This window comes from Anabrus simplex, chromosome 9 (assembly GCF_040414725.1).
Source record: "Anabrus simplex isolate iqAnaSimp1 chromosome 9, ASM4041472v1, whole genome shotgun sequence".
NCBI classification, from domain to species: Eukaryota; Metazoa; Arthropoda; class Insecta; order Orthoptera; family Tettigoniidae; genus Anabrus; species Anabrus simplex.
Genome location: NC_090273.1, coordinates 1218790 through 1239370, shown reverse-complemented (window position 1 = coordinate 1239370; position 20581 = coordinate 1218790). Strand labels below are relative to the sequence as shown.

Genomic DNA, 20581 nt, shown 5'->3' with positions numbered 1-20581 from the left:
ATTGCACTACAGGAGGCAAGTGGAACTTTCGGTCCGAGAGTTTCCGAAGAAATGTTTCATGACAGAAATATAATTGTAACGGCCACAAAATCAGGGAAAATGAGGGAAAAAAATAAAGTATTGGTTTAAAGAATCCTCCTTCCCATTTGTGGAAGTGAAGTGTTTGCTACTGCTAGATTCCTGGACTACTTATAGTGATAAGAGCTGTCTTGAAGACATTCCTCCAGACAACAGTATAGAATTCTCCAGATTCCTCCCGGCACTACAGGAAAAATACAGCCCTTGGACAAGTTTTTCTTCCAGCCGCTTAACAGACATTGTGCAAACTTGTGAAGACTTTCAGTTTGATGTTTGTCAGAGAAGCAGCATACTGAAAATGCAGTCCTTTATTCATTTTCAATTTTCTTCCTCACCGTTTAAGGACATGATTAAATATTCGTAGTTCGCAACCAATTATACAACGGAGAGACCTCGCGAGTTCGAAGTGCCTGTGAAATATTGCCTTCAAACAAGTAAAGAAAACTGTGAAGAACAGTGTGGCCTCAAAGTGCATATTCGTTGTGCCAAAAATATTTGTGTTATCATGCGACTAGCATGTGCCCGCGGCTTTGCCCGCGTTTATTCAACCGTTAGATATTTCTAAATTCTTTATTTAAATGCAAATTAAAGCATTGTATTTATTAACTCACATCTTTTTGACGTAAATTGCATGAAAGACATTATTTTTATTTTTATTATATTGTTACTTTCAATGCTTAAGATACCGGGTTGAGGATGGTACAAATAATATTAAAAGCATGTCAAAGACCATGTTATATAATACAAAATATATATTATTTGCTTAGAGCTTCGGAATAAACTATATTAATGTCCTTCCATTTGGAGGTAAGATGTATACTGTGTTTGCCTTTCGAACTCTTGAACAATCCACGTACAGTTGACAATGGCAAAAGCACCGTTTTCGAAGATGGAGTCCTACAACTTTAAGCGATTGTCCTATGTCAAAATTTCAGATCTCTGTGTCTCGTAGATTTGACTGGGCTTCGCATACATACGCACAAATACTTCCGAATATTACGGGCTGATGGCTCTTCGTGTCGCGGGCCGAAAATGGCTTCCTACTCAATGGACTTACAGTCCGAGGAATACTACTTCGCCCGCGGCATGCTCAGTCATGATGGTGGCTTCAGTAATATTCGTCATCAGTTTCAGAGCCGTGTTCATTGCAAAGGGAAGGATTCGTATTCCTGAGAAAGATAATCGGTACCACAATCGTCCACCCGAAGATGTTCGAGGGTACTCCAGGTGACTCCAAATTGTTCAAAATCTCTGTCGTGTAATTGACAGCCTCGTCTGTATGACATGTCGTGTCGATAAACTTTTCAATTTATAGGAAACCGGATAATTCTTGTGAGTGTTGCTTGTTGATTACGTTGACAGCTTCATGTCTTGGTGCAAGAATTGCTCTCAGACACAGCCTTGCGTCTTAGATGAAAACCTGTGCCCACCTATGACAAACATTTTAGGTCTTTGTTTGCCGTGGATTTGGCTGGGCATCGCACACATGAACACAGATAGACAGACAGACAGGCAGACATCATGGATTGAAGGAAAATGGCTTCCTATTCAACGGACTTAAAATGGCATCCTGACTGATATATGTGTTATTCTTTGTTTATTATTATCGTCTATCTTGTGTCACATATGTTTCGTCTAGAGTCCAACCCTTGTCCCATTTCCCTATGGGGTTTGAGTATGAAGTGGGATGAATCTTCGTAGCGAATTTTTACGACTGGATGACTTTAATGACGACAACGTAATCAGATGAGTTAATGAGATAAAATGAATGACATTATATATGATAGTAAGAATGAAGAGGATGAAACCCGGCGGCGGCACATAGCCCACTCCTCTCGAATAGCTCAAGACTTTACGTCCTTATCCGACGGACGAATCATCATCAACAGCGTCATATACCCTCACACCATATAAGACCAAAAACGGTTTCCTACGCCCTGGACGTAAAATGGCTCCTTGAATATTGTGTTCTCTACCCATCTTATGTACGTTGCCTAGCGACAGTTACTCCATGCATTTAATCTTGGTGACAGCACTTTGGGTTGTCATATCCCAATGCAAGTTTTCCGTTGGTTTTTCGTTCATAACTCACTAACGAAAGCGAAAATGAAAATTCCGGCTTCGAGGTGCATTCGTACCCCTTTCCATCTATCTACTGTATGTTCAAAATTTCAGATCTCTGCGTGCTGTAAATTTTGCTGGGCATTGCGCACAGACACACAGACAGACAGACATACAAACACTTCCTTTTATAATTATATAGATTAACGCACCTCGTTTATGTTTCACATTCGTTCCGTAACAATAAAGAGACCTTGGCGCGTGGCAGCCTGCCAGTTGATTCTCTCTCCAGCACAACTGGAACTCCACTCCGCTGGGCGCCGCGCGAGCCAGCAAGAAGCAAGGGTTGTCCAGTAAGCTGCGTTGTCAGATTTCGAAACCTTCCAGTTCGAAATGGCTGCTAATTTTTTTACATCGCAGTTTAATGGGTCTCCTCGTGGTCTCTGCGAAATTTCATTGTCGATTTCGATATGGCAGTATGGACAGTTCCTCTTCACAGGACCGCTAGTGTGTTTACCGAATTCAGCGTGCCCCACACGTAGATGACGAGGATACTTCTGATCTCGTCATTCGCCTAATGTATCCAGTGTTCTCCTACGGTGTTTGCGTCCGTTACGGCTCAATAAAATTTGTTTTATTTTCAATTTATTTTCAAATTCTCTTGTTTAATAAAAATGTACTTTGAGTTTCGTGTCCACTTAATTTGTTCAGAGAGGATTGTTACCTTGTACGTTTTCTTAAATAAAAAATAATCACCACCACTCCTTTGTCGTAATATATGCAGTCGTTCAAGTTGAAATTTCTTTTTCACATTGCATTTCCCGTGAACAAACTTGATAGTACACAACGACAATATAATATGTCGAATGGCCACTAATTTAATAAACATCTCCTGTTCTTTTCTTTAGGCATCTTCAAGGCAAATGAACGCTTCAAATCACACACTGACTACTAAGGAAAACAGAAGAGTTTATCAGACGTGATAAAAGTCCGCCCCTCCTTTCTGTTTGCGTTGTAAGGAAGGCACTGTTGATAGCGGAAGTCCAAAACACAAGCAGTATCGATTTCGTTCGAGATTATTGATATCTGTTGTATGTCCGGCGCTCCCTTCTCGCTCCGCCAGCCAGCTACACGCGCGCCTGGTGTCATTCTTCTAGCCTCGACGCGCAGCCCTCAGTGCGCGTGCCTGAACAGTCGTGTGTGTACTATAAAGAGGAACTCCCAGCCTGTCCAGATGCCCACTTGCCCCGGTGTCCAGCTCCAGAATACACCCTACGTTGAGCACGGAGGCTACTCCTCTTGAAAATGTGCTTCGACCAGGTGGACTGAATTTCTGGCAGTACGAGGTCTCACCTCTGGTCACCGCTCCTCTTCCGCTGCCCATATCCAATTATACTATTACATACCGTAATATTTCCCTAATTAATGCAAGCTCCCTTGGTTTCGCCAAGTAAGAATTCTTCCTACATTGAACTTGCTTTGATGAACTCAGCAAGGAAGGACTTTCCAAAACATTTATGTCAGTACTTCGGATAGTTTTCGACTATCGACTTTCATATCAAGGACTATCTTTTCGAGATAGTAGTGGATGTAAATACTGTAAACTTGTATATAGTGTACAGAAGATAGACTCTTTCTCAAGATTCCTAATTCATTTTGCTTCAAGTTAAATTTCATTTTATTTGTGTAAATAGTGTATTTTGCATTTGAAGCGAATAATAAAGTTGTGTTTTGTAAATCTCAACCTTGGTTACAACACAACTCTATGGCGACGAGGTAAAAAAAAAACAGTACGCAACAAACACTCCACTTCATCGGCCCCAGTCAACCAACTCTGTGGCGACAGGATAATAACTTGCTATTCATCCACTCCTTCACAACGAGGTACAGCAAACTCAGTGCCCTCATACACTTAGACATTGGCGACGAAGTCAATCAGTGCTCAGTGTGTCGCCCACTCAACAGACATTCCACAGCTCTCTGACGTGCGCTCCACCTGTGTGGCACGCTCCAGCGTGTTTGCTTGCTCTCTCTCACTCCCAGCATATACCGGTCAAGGTCGCGCCTACAACCAGTTCTGACACACAGCTCTCCTTGCTCTTTATTGCACGTATCTCGCAATGGCTACAGCTGAGCAACTCGCTACGGTATTCCAAGCCTTACAGCAGCAACAACAACAGTTTATGCAACAACAACAGGCAGCATTAATTCAGGCTATTCAAGCTATTTCTGTCTCTACACAGCCATCAGCTATTCCTCCGTTCTCTGCTTTTGATCCGGCTAAGGAAGAATGGTCAGTTTATTTAGCCCGCTTACAACAGCATTTCATCTGCCATTCTGTCACAGATGATCAACGCCGCCGCGCACTATTTCTTAGTTCGGTTGGCAATGCTACGTGTGAATTACTACGTAAATTAGGTCCAGAAGAAAACCCTTCTGAGGTACCATTCGCACAGCTCCTGGCCCGTCTCACTGAACATTATGCCAAAGCTCCTCACATAGTGGCTGCTCGCTATAAATTTTTTCAGAGCAGAAAGCAACCCCATCAGACACATACTGAATGGATAACTGAATTGCGTGGTCTAGCTAAACCCTGCCAGTTCATATGCTCCAAGGACGGTTGTGGTTCACCCTACACTGATTCTCTCATTCGGGACATGGTAATTTTACATACTCCTGAGGACAAGATACGTTTTGACGCTGTCAAGCAGAGTAACCCTTCTTTAGAAGACGTCCAGCGTATTGCTACGGTGTATGAGCTTACTACCAACACTGCCGCAGCCATAGCTTCTCCACACGAAGTTGCTCAAGTCTCGACTCAGGCCCGCAAGTCCTCTGCTACAGTGACCCGTCCAGATAAGGCGCTCTCTACCAAGCATTCTCGCCAGGTTCCCTCTCGTAATGCTACAAGGAAGCCCAATTCTAAAAGCACCTCAAAACTCCTGCCTTCCTGCCGAGGCTGTTTCAAGCATCATGAACGTCGTGACTGTCGTTTTTTCAAAGCCACTTGTGAACGATGTAATAAACTTGGACACATTAAGACTGTATGTCGGAGTTCGCTCCGCCCTGCTAAGACTCCTGCAGCACGCCCGAAGCATATACAGCCCCGCCAAGACATGGAAGTTGACCAGATCAATCTTATTCTTCCCACAAGGAATTCTCACAAGATCATCGTTCCTCTCTCATTCTCTACTCGATCTGTCGATTTTCAATTAGACACTGGATCACCTGTCTCTATTATTAACCTGGCTACCTACCATGACTTAGGTTCCCCTTCGTGCTCTCCAGCTGACATCCAGCTTGTGACGTTTAACAGAAAGAAAATTGACATTAAAGGTCAAATCCAGCTTCAGGCTAGTTATAAAGGAATTCAGAAGGCCATTCCTCTTCTCGTAGTTAACAACTACACTGCATCCAACATTATGGGCATGGATCTATTTAACTTATTTGGTTTCCAACATTAACGTTGTATCTACATTGCATCCTACTTCTGACGTTACCGATCTCCTAAAGCAGTTTCCTGAAGTCTTCGACTCTCAGCTCGGAACAGCAAAAGACTATACAGCTCACATACAGCTGAAATCCGGAGCTAAGCCTCGCTTCCTCAAAGCACGTCCAGTACCCCTAGCACTTCAAGACCTGGTCACGAAAGAATTAGAAAGATGGATACAAACTGGAATTGTGGTACCAGTTACTTCTAGTCAATGGGCTACTCCACTAGTGGTAATCAAGAAACCTGATGGTAATGTTCGACTTTGTGGCGATTTTCGATCTACAGTCAACGCACAACTCGACACAGATATCTTTCCTATTCCACGTCCAGAAGACTTATTCCGTCGTCTCGCTGGTGGACAATTCTTCTCTCGAGTTGATCTTAAAGAAGCATATCTTCAGCTACTTTTAGACGAAGACTCTAAGAAATTTCTAACACTCAACACTCCTCTCGGACTGCTCCAGCTCCAGCGGCTCCCATTCGGTGTTTCATCCTCAGCGGCTATTTTCCAGCGCTATTTAGCTCAACTCACTGCCTCCATTCCCGGTTGTGCTAACTACCTGGATGATATTCTTGTTACGGGAAAAGATCATCAGGAACATCTAAACAATCTACGCCTCCTTCTCCAGAAATTGAAAGACAATGGCCTACGAGCGAATCTCGCTAAATGTACATTCTTTCAGCCTCAAGTTCACTACCTAGGACATATACTTGATAAGACTGGAATTCGCCCTAGTGCACAGAATGTCTCAGCTATCGTCAACATGCCAGAACCTCAGAACCTCAAGCAGCTTCAGTCCTTCATAGGCAAAGCGAACTACTATAATAAGTTCATGCCCCGCTTCGCTACAGTGGCAGCTCCATTAAACGCTCTACGTAAAAAAGGTGTTAAGTTTCAATGGACTCAGCAATGCCAACAGGCATGGAAAACCATCAACAACGCCTTAATTCAAGCTATACAACTCACTCATTTTCAGCCCGACAAGCTCATCACGCTAGCTACTGACGCTTCAGACTACGGTGTCGGTGCCGTTCTCTCCCAGAAGGATCGTCATAGACAGGAACGCCCCATCGCCTTCGCTTCGAAAACACTTAATGACCATCAACGTCGATACTCACAGATAGAGACTTTTTGTTCACTGCCTTGTTACCATCGGTTGGTTTATTCTCTCTCACCCCCACACACACACTTGTTGAACGTAAGAGTCATATTTCTGTTATTTGTTGTGCAAAAGTGTGCAGCACTGTGGAGCCTGTCAGACGATGAGTGTAGTAGCAGTTAAAATCGTCGATCCGACCCTCTGAACCATAGGCATGAAGTATTTTCTCTGTGGAGTCTTTAAGGTAAGGATGTTCGCTTTTGTCCCTCTCTTCTGTAATCAATTTCAGAAAGCTTGATTGTAATTGTCTTTCAAGATCAAACCCCGTTTTCGCGGGACCCCTAAAAGGCGTGAAGCCGGTGTCTGATCTGGTAATCTGGTACTGGTTCCCCTTACCTGCGGGCAGAGTAATAAAATATCTCGACACTCCACACACCGTATAATTCTTTAGAGAAGTTTGTTTCCTTTTATTTCTCTTTGTAAGTTTCATGTGAAGTGAACAGTTGCCAAGTAACGTGTTTTTCGTTTCAGGCACTTTAATGGCCACCTATGTCTGCGCCCTGCTGTCTGTCCTAGCCACTTAAGGTAAGGTAACACGTGCATGCCATACAAGTATGAGTAATGTTACAAAGCAGGTGCCAGGTCTCGAAACGTTCTAGAAAGTGTTATGCGGTAAAGAGGCAAAAAATAGTACAAAATAGATTATTTATAAATAGTGGAACAAACAGTCAGATTTCTCCTTTATATAGAGAGCAGTAGTTCGTCCCAGATGTATCCGATCGTATGTTGCCTAACGTGGCGCACATTACAACATTTCGGATACAGGACCAGAGCATATCTACAGTAGATATGCCTCATTCTTAGTTTATATCTTGAATTATGTCTGTTCGTGTTGACATCAGGGGAAAGTAACAGGTTCAGGCTGTACTTGCTCGAGCGACTGTCATAGGCATGAGTGAGTCAGGCCGAGGACCTCACAAAAGCAGGCTCTTCGCGAACGTGTAACCCCTGCCTGTCGTAAGAGGCGACTGAAATTGGTCTTAACGTGGGAACGGAGTTGGTGTTGCTTCCACTTACTCGTGCCAGGCTCCTTCCTCACTTTCATCTATCCTATCCAACCTCCCTTCCGACGCCGGTGATATTAGGTATCACGCCCTCCGTGGCCCTTGTCTTCCTTTGGCCGATGCCTTCATTTTTCGAAGTGTTGGAGCCCTTCCATGTTTTCCCTCTGATTAGTGTTAATAGAGGATGGTTGGCCAGTTGTACTTCAGCACAGTGTCAGTGATGTTGTGGAGCAGGACGACAGAAGTCCAGGTAAGGAACAGTCGCTAAGCGTCGTGAGTGGAGGATAGCCACTTGTCATTCATTCTTAATTAGAATTTAGACAGTGTTTTATTCGTGGGAGCTGTATTCGAACAACTGTGCATGCTAAAAGTTTTGGAAAACATAATTCTCCATCTTGTATATTTCATGCGATTATAAATCCCCTCTAGGTGGACGACGCAGACATGGCATGCCCTGCCTGTCGGAAGGGACGACCTGGTACTATGTGTTCTACCCTCTCTGGATGGGAGGTGCTGAATACGTCCAAAGGTAATCCCTGCCTGTCGTAGAAGGAGACTAAAAGGGCCACGTGGCTATTGGTCCCCTCTTTCTTTTTTCTTGGGGGTTAGTAGTAGATATGCGTGCTGCGATTACGTTCGAAAGCCCAGCGGTATACCCGGCCCGTCGGGTGGTAGTACGCAGTACTATCCGCCTGACAACGCAAGTTCCCGCACATCCGAATGCCAGAAGGACATCTTCGTCTTCTTCGTTGCGAATAGGTCACTTAGGACAACGCGGAATCAACATTCGTTGGCTTTGTCTTTTAGCACAGCATTCCTTCATACGCAGTGTGACGTGCCGACAATCGAACTCAAGGACGACAGAACGACTGACGACACAACACCGCAAGCACACAGTTTTGATTGCCAGCAAGAGAGACTAGAGGCCATTCCACGCTAAATCATGCCAACTACTTAGGATAGGCCTCGACCAAAACACAAGTCACAGCGATGGAATCTGGGCAAACCAAGGTCAAAAGAACCTCAACAGAGGATGGGTCGTGGGCAGAAGGATAGAACAATTCATGAGAAATGCCATGAAACACCATAACTAGTTTAAACCTCATAAAACTTTTAATGAATAAAAAATATTTTAAAAAAGATAGTAACACCCATAAATAATTTCATTAAATAACAAAACGGACGAAATTAAACTAAATAGTTAATACCTATAGAATATTTTTTTAAAAAGATAACATTAGAATTAATTATATTTTCAAAATATTAATATCTTCAAAATGATTCCCAATTAAAAAAGAGGAAACATTAGAGTCATCGTGCATTTTGAGTACAAATAACAAAAGTTTAAATTATGGTACTTAATGACTATTCAAATTCCGTTTAATACATTTTAAAATTTTACACACGAGCTCCAATTCTTTAAAAAAAAAAAAAAATCGATGGCCATATGACCATATCTGTTGAGAGCTTTCAATAACTACGATTTAAAAATAACGGGTACCCCTTTTAGTATCCTAAATTAACTAATAGAAGATTGAAGTGCATAATATATACAACTTTCTTTTAGAGGAGGTCACTCAAAATGAAATCAAGATAATTAACCAAACAGGGAAGGTGAAATATCTCAATCAACTAATTGAAAACACCATGAATGGCAGAAGGTGAAAGAGGAAACTTGAAAATTTACAAGTCCGCAACATGCTTAAACATGGCATAAGCACACAAGAGAAAAAATAATAAATTTTGCAAAATCACCATCACAGATAAGACATAAGAAATATAATAGAGACCATTACTTAAATCACCCCGAAAATGTTATTTAATACGAGATACTATTAAAGACAGTCACAATCAATCAAAGACTTGACTTCTAATCCACAACCCTTTCCGAACAAACTCCTAAGGGTGACGCAACGTATGTCCCAACAATGGCATGTTGCAACATGATTGAATAAAGACAATGAAGCCCCAAAAGGATAATAGCACCTTCAATAGCCTGTAGAATATAAATGAGTTAGCTACTAAAGAAACCTAAGTGTAATAATATACCAAGAAATTACGTTAAGTAGTACACAGTTGAGTTGAAATATTAATAATGATAATAATATGCTATTGGATAATAGCTGCACTCAGAACAGTCTTTAAATTATATTACCAGGCAAATTACGGTGACCACACGTTTAGCTCGTGTTTTAAAAGTTTTAAACACATATACAGAATGTCACTCGAGAGTTTCCAAGGAAACACCTTTAAATTTCTTCAGATATTATTTCAGACCACGAAACGTAAAATGTAAGTTATTTTTTTTCATAACGAGAGTAAGAACAATGTACACAATTGGGTCAGTAACTTAAAGATGATGTCCGACATCTTGAATTAGAGGTCGCCAAGCACGCCGAAATAGTAACAGTAGTACATTTGCCTTCGTGAAAATAATAGTAGTTAAGCCCCTAATCACTAACCGACGTTACAATTCAGGAATAATACATTTTAGGCTCACTCTTAATATCCATAAACCTTCCAAGACCGAGCTCGATAGCTGCAGTCCAGTATTCGGGAAATAGTGGGTTCGAACCCCACTGTCGGCAGCCCTAAAGATGGTTTTCCGGAGTAGTTTCCCATTTTCACACCAGACTGTACCTAATTAAGGCCAACGCCGCTTCCTTCCTACTCCTAGCTTCTTCCTCTCTCATCGTCGCCATAAGACCTGTCTGTGTCGGTGCGACGTAAAGCAACTTGCAAAAAAAAAAAAAGAAAAAAAACCCTTGCAAGTAGAAACACTGAGAAGTAGTAAGATAAAAACATGGTGTTAACATCGCACGTAGTTTGAGAAAATCAGTTGGTTTAGCCCGCCGATAAATTCATTTAAAATATCACACTTATTAACTTGAGGCCCCAAGCCTTTTCACAGCTTCCTTAAGGCGGTGAGAGATCGGTCCACCCAGCCATAGTGACTAGGCCGGAAGCTACAAAATACGCGTCCATGTTGGATGGTAACCGGATGCCAACAGCCTGTCCACCGAAAGGTGCGCCAACCAACGTACTAAAACAATTGACGATTACGAGGTGGAGTCACGGAATAAAAGCAGTAGAAATTACACCACTCCGTCTAATCAAGATTTTAGATATACGTCAATTAACCAATTACAGCCAATAGCTGTCTTGCAGTTTATGGCGTATTGTCAAGTGATACTTTTTTTTTTAATTCCTCATCGAGCTTGATAGCTGCAGTCGCTTAAGTGCGGCCAGTATCCAGTAATCGGGAGATAGTGGGTTCGAGCCCCACTGTCGGCAGCCCTGAAGATGGTTTTCAGTGGTTTTCCATTTTCACACCAGGCAAATGCCGGGGCTGTACCTTAACTAAGGCCACGGTCGCTTCCTTCCACTTCCTAGGCCTATCCCATCGTCGCCATAAGACATATCTGTGTCGGTGCGAGGTAAAGCAAATAGCAACAACAACAAAAAAAGTTAATTCCTCACATACTAAAATGTTGTAGTTGGTGATATTTATACAAATGACCCTTCCGTTATAACGTCACAGTAGTGAATGGGGGTGTTTTCGTTCCAGGCGCCATACATGTCGGTTAGTCTTTCTCTCATCACCCTCAAAACCTCTGCGAGTGTGATTTTTCTGATTTCATCTCGGTACAGTAGATTTGGTAGTCCTTTTTCCTTCAGTTCTTTCTCTGTCCGTTTGCACAAATTTGATCTAGTGGTTTTATTTTTTAAGTATATGTATATTCTGTGAATCAATCTCTTAGAATCCATTCTTTCTAATTGTCCCCATGCGCATCGTCTGTAATTTTGGAGATTCTTTTATACGAGTGTATTTTCGCATTTGGTTTTGGAAAATGTACTCCATCTTTGATTCTCATTTTTCTTATTATTTTTCGTTCTTTCACTTTTAACTAGTGTTTTGTGTTGGACATTGAGAGTTTCTGATGCGTACAGAGCTCGGGTTTGGTTACTGTAGTATAGTGTCTGATTTTGCAGTTTCATGAGATATTTTGTTGTAAGTATTTTTTGTTAACTGAAATGCAGTCTCCATTTTCAGGAGTAATTATTCAATAGATTTCTTTTCATTACAATCCTCAGTAATGAACTCATAATTCTTACCCTGCTAAATATTGTAACTAGAAAATTACAACTACAAGATGCAACTACTAGCGCAACCATAATTCTTTATTGCAAGCTCATCTCGCCCTCCGTGGCGGGAGAAGTCTCCGTGGGAGCGAGCGGACTCGGAACACTTCGGCCGACTTTGAGTAATAAACAATTAACTTCCACTTCATTGCGAGAGATTTCGGCAGTATCATTAACCAAGAAAAATATAATTAAGAATTTTAAGAAGTGTGTAATGAAGCACAGGGTGGAAATGTGTTTAATTAGGCCTCCATACTGCCAGACTAGCGGCACGTGCCAAGGTTAAGCAATCAAAGTGCGCGAAATCACCTACAAGAAATTAATTAATTACGCCCGTTAGAGGCATGGGAAAATCAGTAAACAATGACTTGGAAATTAGGTGCAATTTTTAGGGTGAGTCTCAAAGAAATCGGTCGAGTGGTTATCAGATTGTATGATTACATCACAATAAATCATGACCAGAATAGCGTCATTAGAAAAGCTATAAATATCCCCACCTCTGGACAGTAGCGACACTCACTTGGTCGGTTGTTGCGGGGGTGGACCTGTGTTGCTTTAAAGTAGAGGTCTTGAGCTGTTTCTTCAAATAAACTTGTGACATTTATTGAGTTTTTTGGCTCGAGATAACATATTTAGTGGAATTGACATAGAATTCCTGAACTTATGCAAATGAAAATACAGTGTGTCTTTGTAGTCAGTGAAGGGAACGGTAGACTAGCCGAGATAACCTTCAAGTCTCATATTAACAACAAGAGGGTGAGAGCGAGGGAGTTAGGTCTTCGCCGAGGTTGTACATATGGTGTGTGTAAAGAATAATTCGTTATTTACGTGTTAGAGCAATTGAAGTGTAGAATCTTTGTCATCATAAGTCATAGAATATAGAATATAGAGGAAGAATGTGCTCTCCAAATATGAAGGGCTTAGGCCGGTATTCATAGTCGCAATAAGTAATACTTACGTTCAAGTCGAACTTAAATCTCGACTTTTTTCAGATTCCGGCACAAATAAGTCCTACTTAATAGTGATATACTTCATAAAGTCTAACTTCATGAAGCTGGACTTATTGGAATTCATAGTCATTTAAGTGTTACTTATGTGATGAAATAAGTTGAACTTCGTCAAGTCAAGCAGACCCTTGACTTATTTTGCATCTTAACCTATAAAATGGATGAAGATTTTGAGGAAGTGTTAGAAGAAATCCGTGCTCCAAAGCGATACTTGCAAAATGTTGAATTTTACAGTGAAGTGGAATTCAAAAAGAGGTTCCTGTGATGGCATTTCATATTCGCCCATACCTCCCGCAATTGTCAGCATCTAGCTATAATAAATTATAACCAAATTAGTGCTAGGTATAATAATACTTGAATTGAATTCTTCAGCAATACTTAACCAAGCACCTTCCTTTTGCTTAGAAGATACCGCGTTCGTTTTCTTATTCTCTACTAGCAAATGAACCCGTGCTTCGCTACGGTATTCTACATTGTATACAGATTTCTACGTGAATTACTGCACACGCGGTGATATTTTATTAAATAGCATGTCTCTCAGCGTTATCGAAGAAACGCCACGGGAGGACCCTATACTTTCTTTCCCGTGTAACGCACGGGTTGTGGAGTTGTGATGATAACGGCAGGCCCCCTTGTCTACTGCCAGTCACAATCAATTTGGGGAGTTTTCATTACAATGACAGGCCCCCTTTCGTACTTCCGGACACATTACAGATGAGGAGCTTTCATTACAATGGCAGGCACCTTCCCTACTGCCAATCAGTATTGAGTTATACTGTTATCATTATAATGACAGGCCCCACTTTCTAATGCCAGTCAGCTTACTGTCAGTCACACTCGAGTTGGTGAGTTTCAATTACAATACCAGGCCACTTTGCCTAATGCCAGTCACATTTTAATGGGTAAAACTGTTTATAATGGCGGGCACCCTTGTCTACTGCCAGACACAATCGGGTAGGGGGGATTTGAACAAAATTGCATGTTCCCTTGCCATCTGCTAGTCAAACTGAGAAGGGAATTATTCATTAAAATGGTAGGCCCTTCTTACTAATGCCAGTTACACAAGAGTTGGAGAAGGACCCCATTCCTTTTTTTACAAGTTGCTTTACGTCGCACCGACACAGATAGGTCTTACGGCGATGATGGGATAGGAAAGGGCTAAGAGTGGAAAGGAAGCGGCCGTGGCCTTAATTGAGGTACAGCCCCAGCATTTGTCTGGTGTGAAATTGGGAAACCACGGAAAACCATCTTCAGGGCTGCCGACAGTGGGGTTCGAGCCCAATATCTCCCGAATACTGGATACTGGCCGCACTTAAGAGACTGAAGCTGTCGAGCTCGGTGGATCCCATTCTTACTGTCAGTCAAAGTAGATGTGGGGAGAATTTATAACAACATGAAACGCTCTCATGCTGATAGTCACTATCAGTTTGTAAAGTATTAACAATAATGACACACACTTTCTACATCGCTCCAAACCGACTTGCTTTTATATATAAATGACAGATAAACATGGGCACGTTTGTAAGTGCAGACCTTCATTTCTAGATATACTGCTCCTAAACGGTTCATCATATCGACAGACGGTTTAAGCCGTCAGACGCCACTTTTATCGTTCTACATGTTTGATCCTCAAACATTTTCTCGTATCTCCCATATTTATGGGTTCAATTGAGTTAGAAAATTTGAATGGGGTGAAATTTGGATACGTTTTAACACTTTATATTATTTTTCGCATACTTACGTGGAAGCTAGAATCATTAAATTTGGCTCGCATGTGGCCAGCATTGGCCGTGTCAGTTTGCGTGCCAAATTCGATGACTCTCTCTCTTTCCTATAAGTGTGTCAAACTATGAAATATACCTATAAAAATCACAAAATGTACGTACAATCGAGAAATACAGCCACATCTAACGTATAAGGGAGAGAGATACGACAAAAAATTGGGAGTAAAAAGTGAAAAATTAAAAATTCTTGGAATTTTTCCGTCGTTTACAGGCTAAAACCTATAACTTCGCCAAATTTCAATTTTCTAGCTCGTCTGGCAGATTGTGCCGCCAGCTTGATTTGGGGGGAAGGGGGATAAAAATGAGGAGTTTTCTGAGTTTTTTAAGCCCACTAAACCTATACGTTATTGCTTTGGGTAAATATATATGAGTGCGTTCTTATGCTGAGCCCAAAATTTGAAGCCCTCAGGGAATTTTGAGAATTTTCGATTTTTCTAGTAAGTTGTAAGTTTCTGAGATGCCTGGAACTGCCTGTTTAATTCACATCTATTTTCATTTTTGTATCTTTATATATATATATATATATATATATATATATATATTTATAGACCGACTTGCTTATATTAGATTGATATATGATTTGAGAATGTTTCAAGAAAATATCCTTGAAAGCCTCCTTTTCAACGGAAGTAAAATGGTTGCGACTGCTTTTCATATCCATTTAAGAAAAAGTAACTACAATTTTAGCCGCAGATGAACAGGTAAAAGACAAATAAACTCGGAATAAGGAGCGCAGCGTAGATCTAGTTGGCCGTGTCTGAAGGATGACTCGCATATTCAACTGTTGTGATGATGGCTGTACTATTTCTCATACTATAAAGTTCAACTTAATTGTGCAGAGCGTCTGCATAATAAGTAACGCTTTATCAAGTCCAGCTTAATAAAGTAGAACTTGACCAACGACTATGAATACGAGAAACGTTTAAGTCGACTTCACGAATAAGTACAGCTTTGAAGTCGTTCTTATTAGAGAAATAAGTCGCTGACTATGAATACCGGCCTAAGTGTGTGAGGCAAGCCAGCCCAAATGTAGCCGGAATGACCTCGGAAGCTACGACCCCGTTACAAGGTCTGCCTAAATTTTAATATCATGAACAAAATACTTTCCGACACACGGTCAAGGTAATATTCGATTATTGTGAACTGAATTCTATTCTGTATTTTATGAGACAAAATTCTCGGTGACTGGAAACATTGCGGGTGAGAAAATTGAATATTATTAGAATGATTGACTGGAAAGTTGCTTCACTGGACAGTTCACGGCAATACATGTTTGGAACGTTGATATGATAGGCCATCTGGAGCCTCACACTTGAGTTACGCTGTGGAAATCGTAATGGTGGTGATTACTGTTTTCGGTCATATTACGTAAACTTAAACGATAGTTGATTTTTTTTTTTTTTTACCGAACTTCACTGCATGTATTGAGATTGTATTGAGGAATGGATTAAAGTAGTCGGACACGTTATTTCCAGGTTCGAGTTCATTTTGTGGCGAGTTTCATTCCATTAGGATTAGATTTAAAAATCTGGGATTGTTTTTGAAGTTTCGATTTCGCCTGACAGTATAAACGTAGTCTCAATGATAATGTAGGATGAGTAGACACTGTGTAGGCTCAGCGACAGGATTAGGGCGTCGTCTGTACCGTACGCGCACCTTTTAGCGATACATGGACACCCTAAGTGCTAAATAGGTCGACCTCGGGTATCTTCGAGATTCGTATTGGCAACCTTTGAAACACAAACTATGAATCGCTTATGCATCGCTTTGTGACATCTGGCGTACACTTTACGTACTAGTTCTGTTTTTTGCGTCGCACCGACACAGATATGTCTTATCGCGACGATGGGGTACGGAAGGCCTAGGAATTGGAAGGAAGCGGCCGTGACCTTAATTAAGGTACAGCCCCGGCATTTGCCTGGTGTGAAAATGGGAAACCACGGAAAACCATCTTCAGGGCTGCCGACAGTGGGGCTCGAACCCACTATCTCCCGATTACTGGATACTGGCCCCACTTAAGTGACTGCAGCTATCGAGCTCGGTTCTGTTGTTGTTTACACAGCAAATCCAAACTATAGAATTCATGGTGGGAACAAGATTCGCATCGAGAAATGTTATATAATGTTATATAAAGTGTGTATGACACAGTTGTTGGCTTAAGATAATAATACATACATACATACATACATACATACATACATACATACATACATACATACATACATACATACATACATTTTCATTATAGACTGTTACGCCTTTCGTCGTTCAGTCTGCAAGCCCCTGTGAATTTACTAAACGTCGCCACAATCCTCGATCTGCAACTAGTGTTGTGGCCTCATTTAGTTCTATACCTCTTATCTTTAAATCGTTAGAAACCGAGTCTAACCATCGTCGTCTTGGTCTACCTCTACTTCTCTTACCCTCCATAGCAGAGTCCATTATTCTCCTAGGTAACCTATCCTCCTCCATTCGTCTCACATGGCCCCACCACCGAAGCCGGTTTATGCGTACAGCTTCATCCATCAAGTTCATTCATAATTTATCCTTTATCTCCTCATTCCGGGTACCCTCCTGCCATTGTTCCCACCTGTTTGTACCAGCAATCATTCTTGCTACTTTCATGTCTGTTACTTCTAACTTATGAATAAGATATCCTGAGTCCGCCCAACTTTCGCTCCCGTAAAGCAAAGTTGGTCTGAAAACAGACCATATAAAGTTAGTTTCGTCTGGGAGCTGACTTCCTTCTTACAGAATACTGTTGATCGCAACTGCGAGCTCACTGCATTATCTTTACTACACCTTGATTCAATCTCACTTAGTATATTACCATCCTGGGAGAACACACAACCTAAATACTTGAAATTATCGACCTGTTCTAGCTTTGTATCACCAATCTGACATTCAGTTCTGTTCAATTTCTTACCTACTGACATCAATTTAGTCTTCGAGAGGCTAATTTTCATACCATACTCATTGCACCTATTTTGAAGTTCCAAGACATTAGACTGCAGGCTTTCGGCACAATCTGCCATTAAGACCAAGTCGTCAGCATAGGCCAGACTGCTTACTACATTTCCACCTAACTGAATCACTTCCTGCCATTTTATACCTTTCAGCAGATGATCCATGTAAACTATGAACAGCAAAGGTTAAAGATTACAGCCTTGTCAAACCCCCCTAAGTACCCTGAACCAAGAACTCATTCTACCATCAATTCTCACTGAAGCCCAATTGTCAACATAAATGCCTTTGATTGCTCTTAATAATCTACCTTTAATTCCTTAGTCCCCCAGTACGGCGAACATCCTTTCCCTCGGTACCCTGTCATAGGCTTTCTCTAGATCTACGAAACATAAACACAACTGCCTATTCCTCTCGTAGCATTTTTCAGTTACCTGGCGCATACTGAAAATCTGATCCTGACAGCCTCTCTGTGGTCTGAAACCACACTGGTTTTCATCCAACTTCCTCTCAACGACTGATCGCACCCTCCCTTCCAAGATGCCAGTGAATACTTTGCCTGGTATACTAATCAATGAGATACCTCGATAGTTGTTGCAATCCTTCCTGTTCCCTTGCTTATAGATAGGTGCAATTACTGCTTTTGCCCAATCTGAAGGTAACTTACCAACACTCCATGCTAATTTTACTACTCTATGAAGCCATTTAATCCCTGCATTCCCACTATACTTCACCATTTCAGGTCTAATTTCATCTATTCCTGCTGCTTTATGACAATGGAGTTTATTTACCTTTCCACTTCCTCAAGCATAATTTCACCAACATCATTTTCCTCCTCCCCATGAGTTTGGCTGTTCACAACACCACCAGGATGACTTCCTTTTACATTGAGATGATGTTCAAAATATTCCCTCCACCTCTCCAGTGATTAGGGATCTATTATGAGTTCACCTGAATTACTCAAAACACTGTTCATTTCCTTTTTCCCCTCCCTTCCTAAGATTCTTTATTACTGTCCAGAAAGGTTTCCCTGCTGCTGGACCTAGCCTTTCCAGGTTGTTACCAAAATCTTGCCATTACTTCTTTTTTGATTCAACAACTATATGTTTCGCTCTGTTTCTTTCATCTACATACAAATCCCTGTCTGCCTCGGCCCTTGTTTGGAGCCATTTCTGATAAGCCTTCTTTTTACGTTTACAAGCTGCTCTCACTTCATCATTCCACCAAGATGTTCGCCTTTTCCCATCTTTACACACAGTTGTTCCTAATCGAATCCCACTATCGGCAGCCCTGAAAATGGTTTTCCGTGGTTTCCCATTTTCACACCAGGCAAATACTGGGGCTGTACCTTAATTAAGTCCACGGCCGCTTCCTTCCAACTCCTAGGCCTTTCGTATCCCATCGTCGCCGTAAGACCTATCTGTGTCGGCGCGACGTAAAGCCCCTAGCAAAAAAAAAGTTGTTCCTAGGCATTCCCTTGCTGTTTCTACTACAGCATCCCTGTATGCCACCCATTCACTTTCTATATCCTGAACCTGCTTACTGTTTACTGCTTGAAACTTCTCACTAATCATATCCATGTACTTCTCTCTAATTTCCTCGTCCTGGAGATTTTCTACCCTTATTCGTTTGCAGACAGATTTCACTTTCTCTACCCTAGGCCTAGGGATACTTAAGTTCACTACAGATCAGATAGTGGTCTGTATCATCGAAAAATCCCCGGAAAACTTGTACATTCCTAACAGATTTCCTGAATTCGAAGTCGGTTAAGATATAGTCTATTATGGATCTGGTACCCCTAGCCTCCCATGTGTAGCGATGAATAGCGTTATGCTTGAAGAAAGTATTTGTAACAGCTAAGCCCATACTAGCACAGAAGTCCAGCAAACGCTTCCCATTCCCATTAGCTTCCACATCTTCCCCACATTTACCAATCACCCTTTCGTATCCTTCAGTTGTCCGACTCGTTGGCTGAATGGTCGGCGTACTGGCGTTCGGTTCAGAGGGTCCCGGGTTCGATTCCTGGCCGGGTCGGGGATTTTAACCTTAATTGGTTAATTCCAATGGCCCGGGGGCTGGGTGTTTGTGATGTCCCCAACATCCCTGCAACTCACACACCACACATAACACTACCCTCCACCACAATAACACGCAGTTACCTATACATGGCAGATGCCGCCCACCCTCATCGGAGGGTCTGCCTTACAAGGGCTGCAATCGGCTAGTAATAGCCATACGAAATTAATTAATCCTTCAGTTCTATTCCCAACTCTCGCATTGAAATCGCCCATTAGCACTATTCTATCCTTGCTGTTCACCCTGACCACGATGTCACTCAATGCTTCATAAAACTTGTCAAGTTCATCCTCATCTGCACCCTCACATGGTGAATACACGGACACAATTCTAGTCCTAATTCCTCCAACTGAAAAATCTACCCACATCATTCGCTCATTTACGTGCCTAACAGAAACTATGTTGCGTGCAATGGTATTCCTGATAAAGAGCCCTACCCCAGATTCTGCCCTTCCCTTTCTAACAACCGTCAAGTACACTTTATCATCTCCTATCTCTTCCTCGTTATCTCCCCTTACCCGAATATCACTTACTCCTAGCACATCCAGATGCATCCTCTTTGCTGACTCAGCCAGCTCTACTTTCTTTCTTCCATAAGCCCCATTAATATTGATAGCTCCCCATCGAATTCCATTTCGTTCGCCAAGTTGTTTCCAAGGAGTCCCTCGCCTGTCAAATGGTCAAATGGGAGTGAGACTCCATTACTCCCATAGGTCCGAGGCTTGTTTAAAATGTTCTGAGCTCGGTAAATTCATGAAGCAGGATGCTACCCTACTTGCCCATAGTCCAAGTGAGGATCTCTCCTCTAACG

General features: G+C 41.7%; 1 protein-coding gene across 2 annotated transcripts in view; it reads left to right on the top strand.

The window, feature by feature from the left end:
* numb (NUMB endocytic adaptor protein) overlaps positions 1 to 20581 on the top strand; it is a 572878-nt gene that overhangs the window by 111230 nt on the left and 441067 nt on the right. Inside the window, exon 2 of one of the 2 annotated variants that reach the window (XM_068229274.1) lies at positions 7264 to 7317. The exons of the other annotated variant lie outside the window; for it this stretch is intronic. The gene's annotated coding sequence lies outside the window, so the exon portion shown is untranslated. The remainder of the gene's footprint in view (positions 1 to 7263; positions 7318 to 20581) is intronic. 2 annotated transcript variants of the gene reach the window in all.